At 35.9% G+C, this 9,185-nt stretch overlaps 1 pseudogene; it reads left to right on the top strand.

Annotated features, from left to right (window-relative positions):
• Nucleotides 1-3,535: 3,535 nt before the first annotated feature.
• Nucleotides 3,536-8,908, top strand: LOC150028747 (uncharacterized; annotated as a pseudogene).
• Nucleotides 8,909-9,185: the final 277 nt, after the last annotated feature.

Below are 9,185 nucleotides of genomic sequence, written 5' to 3'. Positions count from 1 at the left end.
TAATATTATTTTTTTTATTTGAATTTATTTTTATTTTAATATATATTTCTAAATTATTTTATAATATTTTTAAAATTTATTATATTTATCAAATTAGTAAAAACTTATATTTTATATATTTTACATTTTAAAAAAATTAAAAAATCTTTTACAATCATCACATTACATACTAACTTGAATAAATTTTTCTCACAAATCTACTCTAACATACCCCAATCCAAACAACCTCACTTTTCTTTCAAATCTACTCCCTCAAATCTCTTCTCCAATCCAAACACACCATTAAGGTGCAAGTACATATCAGGTATCCAATTAATGAAAATGGTGTGCTTTAATATTTATTCTCTATTTAATAGTAAAAATTACACTTAAAATTATAAACATAATTTTCTCTCTATTTTGATTTCTTCTTTTTATTAAAAGATTATATTTTCAATGAAAAATAACACAGTGACTTCATAAATCAACTTGAAGCACAAATTAAATTTGTAAAGTCGTAAATATTTTTACTACCAACATTTTAAATTAGATATCCCATATTTAAATATGTGATTTCAAATTCTAGATATTTAGGGATAACAAAAGTGAAATAAGAGTCATTAGTTTATCACAATTTAGTGGATTGTATTAGTCGTTTTAACCCGTTGTATCGCTTGTTACGACATGGCAAAAACATCATAACATATTAACTCATTGACTTTTTAAAAAATTAAAATTTTGAATAAAAAATAAATTAAAAAATTAACTTTTTATTATATTATTTCAATGATACAAATATGAGATGATAACTTCAATTGAAACATACAAAATCTATCACATAAGAAAGGTTATAATGATAAGAAGTCTCTTATTGTAGCAAATGGAAGCAAACTTGGCAATAGTCATATAGGTAATGCAAAGTTACAAGATCTGTCTCTTAATAATGTGTTGTATGTGCCTAAAATTACTAAGAATTTGGTAAGTGTGTCTCAGTTGGTGACTGATAACAAAGTAAATATTATTTTTAACTCTTTTGACTGTTTTGGGAAGAACAAGTGGACAAGTTTGGTGATGTTCAAAGGGAAGGGAAGCTTGAAGATGGTTTGTACAAGATTGAAGCTGCACCTCCCTCAAATAATTCTCAAAATTTTAGAATTGTTTCTTTTCTTCAAATTTGTCAAGCCCTTCAAAAGCAGATGCATGACATAGGAGATTAGGCCATCCGTCTCAAAGAGTCTTGTCCCAAGTTTTAAATTAGTTTTGTTGTTAATAACATTAGTTTCTGTGATGCTTTTCAGTTTGGAAAATCACATGCCTTACCTTTTAAAGAGTCTCACTCTAGCAAAACATGTTTTAGATTTGGTCCACACTGATCTTTGGGGACCTACACCAACACTCTCAACATCCGGATACCGTTTCTATATTCATCCGTTTCTATATTCATTTTGTTGATGACAGATGAGCATATATTTATTCACACTCAATAGCCTTAATCATAGATTATTGGACTATAATAATAAATAAATCCATTGTTTTAATTAATATTCTTATAATTGGGTTTATTTGGGCCTTATATATTATTATTGTTAATTTTGTGTTTTTAGGGTAAATGATCTGAAGCATCTATCCTTGTGAATGGGCCAAATATGCAAAAGTCCAAGTTGCTTCTTTGAATCAAAACAGAAAACAAATTCTGAGGAGAAGAAAGAGAAAATAAAAGCTACAAGATTCCAGAAACAGAATTGGAAGCAAATCTTCTGCAAAATAAAAAGAATTATGGAAAGTGGAAACTGTTTACAAAATCTAAACTGCAATATTTTCCCAAGATCCTTGGAGCAGAAAAGCCTATAAAAGGACACAAGCATCAAGGAGAAATGAGAGCTTCATAGGGTTTTCTTAGTTTCTTTTCTTATTTGTAATTCTTTTGCCTCCGCATGGAAAGCTAAACCTTTTGGTTGATTCCTTTGTGATTCCCCATTGAGTTTTGAGGTTTTGATCAATAAAAGTTTCTATTTTTAATTATCTATAGCAGTTGTTTTTATTGTCTAATCTCCTGGAAAACTAGTTTTTGTGAGAGGTTGTACTTGAACGCATGATTGAGAGTCTTCCTTATCTTAAACTTTGGTTTCTTAGTTAGTTCGTATTGTTCTAATTAATTTCTTGGGCGCATGATTCAAGAGAGAGGAGATAAGCATTCCCATGGAGTATACGCATGGAACAAAGTGGGTATTGATTAAACCGGTAGACGCATGCTTTACTGGTGAGCTTCAGTTGAATTAGGTTTGGCGCATGTTCAATCTAGTTTAGCTCTGCTGAGGATTGAGAAAAGAATAATCTTTAGAGAGCCTGTGAAGAATTCATTGGTGGAAGAACTTGGGAGTCAATCTGCATTCTTTACTGATTCAAATCATCATTTATATTTTCTTGCTAAACGATCACAACCCCTGTTTCTTTACCATTATTGCTAATTTTCATTGTTTGCAGATAGGTTTTGAATTCTATTCACTGAAATTACTATTGGATTCGTTGGGAGACGACTTGGGGTCATCTGACCACAACTATATTATCATCTCTCTAGTGTTAGACAAGTCTACGCTAGAATCATATTAATTTGACAGCAAAACGACAACTATCAAATTTGGCGCCGTTGCCGGGGATTCCAATTTGATTTTGGTTATCAGGTTTTTCTTCTTATCTGTATAATTTTTTTTTATTTTTTTTTCCTTCCTAATTTTATTTTTTTTGCATATTTAAATTTTGTTTTCTTCTTATTAGTTTTTATTTATTTAGTATACCCTAAAACACACAAAAAAATTAAAACTAAAAAATCTAATATTCAAATTTTTTTTTCTTATTTTCTTTATAAACGAAAAAAAAATAAAATAAAAAATGAAAAATTAAAAATTAAAAATTAAAAAAATATAATATTCAGAACATTTTTTTTTATCTCTTATATATTGTATCTTTATTTTGTTTTGATTTGTTTTAATTTTATTTCCTTATATCTTTTATCTTTATTTTGTTTTGTTTTTATTTGATTTGATTTTGTCTCCTATATCTTTTATCCTTATTTTGTTTGTTTTTATTTTCTTTATCTATATATATTCTGTTTTTAGTTTTTTTTTTGTCATTCTTTATTTATTTCTGTTTCTGTTTTATTTTTATTATTGATCTTTTTATTTTCCCTATTTATTCATTTTTACATTTTTTTCCTTGTCATTTTTTTTAAGCATTAAGTGTAGCAATTACATTAGTTTTTTTTAGAATCTTGCATTTAGGGTAGACACTTCAGTTGCTACTCTTTGTTTTTTTTTTTTAAAAAAAAATTGAAAGCAATTCAGGGAAGACTCTGGCTAGGAAAGACTTGGTATTTAAGTTTGTCCATTTGTGACTCACCTCTCTTTCCTGGGAGTTGACTTGGGTTGTTTCCTTTTTTTTAAAAAAAAAAACAAAGATTTTGCTCTGAGAGGTCTAATAGAATATTCAATTGAAATACATGTCTAGTACAACCTCGTCTTCTGATTCATCACCAACTACTGTCGGAAGCCCTAACTCTGGAATTATGGACGAACGGACCCTTAGAGAACTTGCTGCTCCAGATGTTTCCTTCCAAACTATGTGTATCCAATACCCAGATGAGCAATGTGAGCTTAAATCTGGTTTGATACACTTGCTGCCTAAATTTCATGGCCTTGCAGGTGAAGACCCGCATAAACATCTTAAGGAGTTTCACACAGTGTGCACCACCATGAGGCCAGCTGAGGTCACAGAGGAGCACATCAAGCTTAAAGCATTCCCTTTTTCACTCCAAGATGCAGCTAAAGATTGGCTATATTATTTGTCGGCATGATCAGTGACTAATTGGGAAGGGTTGAAAAGAGTGTTCCTTGAAAAATTCTTTCCAGCATCCAGAGTCACATCAATAAGGAAGGAAATGTGCGGGATCAGGCAACAAGATATAGAAAGTCTATATGAATACTGGGAGAGATTCAAGAGGCTATGTACAAGTTGTCCATACCATCAGATTCACGAACAACTTCTAATACAATATTTTTACGAGGGTCTGATAGCTATTGATAGACAAATGATAGATGTTGCAAGTGGAGGAGCTCTAGTTGACAAGACGCCAGCCGCTGCAAGACAATTGATTGAGATCATGGCTTCTAACAATCAACAATTCCAAACACATAGCAACTCTGCAGCACCTGTTCGTGGAGTTCATGAGATGACAACCAATTATGCAGCTGATCATGCTCAGATGAAGGAACAACTAGACGATCTCACATCCATGATGAAGCAACTAACTATGCCTCAGATGGTTGCAAGGGTATGTGGAATTTGCACCGCTAACCATGCCACTGATGCTTGCCCCACTCTTCAAGAAGTTGAAGGAGGAAACAATGTTGAATGTCCTCAAGCTTATGCTGCAAACATCTTTAATAGTGGTAGACAGTCTACTAGTTTTCCCTTCATTAGTTGACTATCTAACCCACCTCAGCAACCATTCAACCATGATTTGTCCACCAATAAGTATAATCCAGGTTGGAGGAATCATCCGAATCTTAGATGGGGTAACTCACAGCAACAACAACCATCCCCACCACCAACTTTTGTATCAGAAAAAGGTGGATCTTCTCTAGAGAATGTAATAAAGCATATGGCTAAAGTTAATACGCAATTCCAACAGAGAACAAGTGAAATAGTACAAAGAACAGATGAAAGAGTACAGAGAACAGAGGTAAGCATTCATAACTTGGAAAATCAGATTGGTCAGTTAGCCACTCGTATGAATGAGATGAATTCCAAAGGGTCTGATAAGCTTCCCTCCCAGACAGCCATCAATCCACATAATGTTAGTGCCATCACTCTGAGAAGTGGTACACAGTTGCAAGCACCTGTGCAAAAATCCACCAAAGTAGACGATCAACTGAGATCGTCTAACACCTCCAACATTACTACTCCTTCAGAAAATGATGATCAAAGAAGGGTCAACACAAGGAATAATGACATGGATGCTCCTCCTAGACCGTCTCATGAAGTTAATATACAAGGAGAAAATGTTAGTCTCGATAGACCATCTATTCCTCTTCCTTTTCCACAAAGAGTTGTTCAGACAAGCAGAAAAATGGAAAAAACTGACAAGGAGATTCTCGAGACATTCAGAAAGGTTGAGGTGAACATTCCTCTACTAGACGCTATTAAACAGATTCCTAAATATGCAAAGTTTTTCAAGGATCTATGCACACATAAAAGACGTCTTAAAGGGAACGAAAAGGTAAACATGGGAAGGAATGTTTCTGCTCTCATTGAAAAGCCTGCGGTAACAATTCCTGAAAAATGCAAAGACCCAGGCACTTTCACCATTCCTTGCGTAATAGGCAATAACCTATTTGAAAATGCGATGCTTGACTTGGGAGCATCTATAAATGTTATGCCTTTATCTGTGTTTACTTCTTTGTCTATTGGTCCTCTTAAACCCACAGGCATAGTCATTCAGCTCGCTAATAGAAGCACAGTCCAACCTGCAGGGCTTATTGAAGACGTCCTTATTCAAGTAAATAAACTTGTTTTTCCTACAGATTTCTACATTTGGACATGGGTGGAGAAGATTCAAATTCTGTTTCAACAACCATCATCTTGGGCAGACCTTTCTTGAAGACAGCCCGCACCAAGATTGATGTTCATGCAGGCACACTGACTATGGAGTTTAGAGACAATTTAGTCCAGTTCAATATCCTAGACGCTATGAAACACCCAATTGAAGATCACTCTGTGTATCATATTGACATTTTAGATGATATTGTGGATGATAATGTGTTTGATTTTCTCGGTTTTGTAACTGATGTAGATGTTGTTGATTCACACTTAGCAACATCAGATGATATCAACCATGATGAATTGCAGGTTGCGAAAGTTTCTCTCGGCACTAGACCAGTACCATCCATCATCCAACCGCCATCACTTGAACTGAAGCCACTTCCGGATCATCTTAAGTATGCCTATTCGGAAAAAGGGGAGCAACTTCCAGTGATTATTTCTACTTCTCTAAATGATGAACAAGAGCAGAAACTGTTGCAGGTGATTATAGAGCACAAGAAATCCATTAGTAGGACGCTGGCAGACATTCCAGGTATCAACCCTTCTATTTGTATGCATAGAATTCTACTAGAAGAAGGGACAAAAACCTGTGAGACAACCTCAACGCAGGCTTAATCCCCAGATTCTTGATGTGGTGAAGAAGGAGGTCACTAAGCTGCTACAAGCTGGTATCATATACCCTATCTCTGACAGCACTTGGGTGAGTCCGATTCAGGTTGTTCCCTAGAAATCTGGGATAACAGTGATAAAGAACGAGCATGATGAACTTATTCCTACTAGAGTGCAGAACAGTTGGAGAGTTTGTATTGACTACAGACGCTTGAATCAAGCCACCCGGAAGGACCACTTTCCTCTTCCTTTCATTGATCAAATGTTGGAACGTCTAGCAGGTAAAACGCATTATTGTTTCTTGGATGGTTTCTCTGGATATTTTCAGATATGTATAGCACCAGAGGACCAACACAAGACCACTTTTACTTGCCCATTTGGAACCTTTGCATATAGAAGGATGCCATTTGGCCTATGTAATGCTCCAGGAATGTTTCAACGATGCATGATGAGCATATTTTCTGATTTAATTGAGCATTGCATAGAAATTTTTATGGATGATTTTAGCCTGTATGGTTCTTCTTTTGATGATTGTTTGGCTAACCTGGTCAAAGTACTTGACAAATGCATTGAGAATGACTTAGTATTAAGTTATGAGAAGTGTCATTTTATGGTTACACATGGTACAGTTTTGGGTCACATTATCTCTGAGAAAGGTATTCAGGTAGATCCTGCTAAACTGAATGTTATCTCACAACTACCTTATCCCTCTTCTGTGAGGGAGGTTAGGTCTTTTCTTGGTCATGCAGGATTCTATAGACGATTCATCAAGAATTTTAGCAAAATAGCATTACTTTTATCTAACTTGCTACAGAAGGATGTATTGTTTGATTTTGGAGAAAGATGCAGAGAGGCATTTGATGCCCTTAAAACAGCACTTGTGACACCTCCAATTATAAAAACTCCTAATTGGACACTCCCTTTTGAGATCACGTGTGATGCCTCAAATTATGCACTTGGAGTTGTCCTTGCACAACGAGTAGATGGTTTGTCACATGTGATCTATTATGCCTCTAGAACGTTAGACGCCGCTTAGTCTAACTACACCACCACGGAAAAGGAGTTGTTGGCTATTGTCTTTTCCTTAGATAAGTTCAGATCGTATCTCCTAGGATCCAAGGTGGTTGTTTTTACTGATCATGCTGCACTGAAATATCTCTTAAAGAAGACTGACTCAAAACCAAGGTTGATTAGGTGGATGTTGCTGCTCCAAGAATTTGACTTGGAGATTAAAGATAGGAGTGGGGCATGTAATCATGTTGCAGATCACCTTAGTCGAATTGAGAAGGAACAAGATGCAGAGCCCATCCATGATGATTTCCCAGATGAGCATCTTTTTCTTATAACGGAATCAGTAAACGGTCCAACCAGAGCATCTAATGCATATTCTAGATTATCTAGCACATCTGAACATATACCTTGGTACGCTGACATAGTGAACTACCTTGTTGCTTCTGTTTTTCCACTATTGGCAACTAAGGCACAGAGAGACAAACTCAAGAGCGATGCCAAATACTATGTCTGGGATGACCCATACTTATGGCGTTTCTGCAGTGATCAGATCATACGCAGATGCATTCCTGACCAAGAGATCCCATCTGTGCTAAATTTTTGTCATGCTTCATCTGTTGGAGGACACTTGGCTGCACAACGTACTGCAAGAAAGGTACTGGATTGTGGGTTCTTTTGGCCAACCATTTTTAAAGATGCATGGACCGTCTCATCCACATGCGAGAGGTGTCAAAGAGAAAGCACTGCCATCTCCCAAAGACAACAGATGCCCCAGCAACCCATGCTATTTTGTGAAGTCTTTGATGTGTGGGGTATTGATTTCATGGGTCCCTTCCCTATTTCTTTTGGATTCACTTATATCCTTCTTGCTGTGGACTATGTCTCCAAATGGGTGGAGGCAATAGCCACAAGAACTAATGATTCCCATGTTGTTGCAGGTTTTTTTTTATCTAACATCTTCTGCAGATTTGGGATTCCTAAAGCCATCATCAGTGACCAAGGCACACATTTTTGCAACAGGATACTCGATGTCCTATTTCGGAAATATGGGGTGATCCATAGAGCGTCCACACCATATCATCCACAAACAAATGGTCAAGCTGAGGTCTCTAATAGAGAAATAAAACGCATTTTGGAGAAGATGGTTAAGCCAACAAGGAAGGACTGGAGTAAACGTTTAGACGATGCTCTTTGGGCCCATCGTACAGCCTATAAAGCACCTATTGGGATGTCTCCCTTTAGGGTTGTCTTTGGAAAAGCTTGTCATCTACCTGTGGAGATCGAGCACAGAGCTTACTGGGCAATAAGGACATGCAACATGGATTATGACAAGGCAGGAGAGCAGAGAAAACTTCAGCTGCAAGAGTTGGACGAGATCCGTTTGGAGGCATATGAGAACTTCAAATTCTACAAGGAAAGGACCAAGCATCTACATGACCACTTCATCACTGGAAAGGAGTTTGTTGTCGGCCAGCGTGTGTTAATGTTCAACTCCAGATTAAAGCTCATGCCTGGAAAGTTGCGTTCAAGATGGATTGGACCATTTTTGGTCACCCATGTCCACCCTCATGGTGTTGTAGAATTGCATAGTCTAACGTCTACCAATACATTTAAGGTGAATGGACACCGTCTAAAGCTCTTTCATGAGATTCCTCAAGACGAGACGGTGGAAGAGATTACCTTGCAGCACCCCAATTACCCTCAAGCTTGAGGAGGGAGTATTTCTTCCCTTACTTTTATCATACACATATATTAATTGTTTTTACATTGAGGACAATGTATGATTTAAGTGTGGGGGGAGAATTGTAGTTAGGATTTGTTTTACTCTTTTATTTTTATTTTTATTTTTTAACATTTTCTTTTACTCATTATTTATGTTTTTTTTTATTTAAAAAAAAAATATTTTGAAAAGTGATCCAAGGAAGACTCTGGCTAGGAAAGACTTGGTATTTAAGTTAGTCCATTTGTGACTCACCTCTCTTTCCTGG

The sequence above is a fragment of the Phaseolus vulgaris genome, chromosome 3 (assembly GCF_051622355.1).
Source record: "Phaseolus vulgaris cultivar YP4 chromosome 3, ASM5162235v1, whole genome shotgun sequence".
Classification (NCBI taxonomy): domain Eukaryota; kingdom Viridiplantae; phylum Streptophyta; class Magnoliopsida; order Fabales; family Fabaceae; genus Phaseolus; species Phaseolus vulgaris.
The sequence above is the reverse complement of the archived record's forward strand: the minus strand, read 5'-3'. Positions and strand labels throughout refer to the sequence as shown.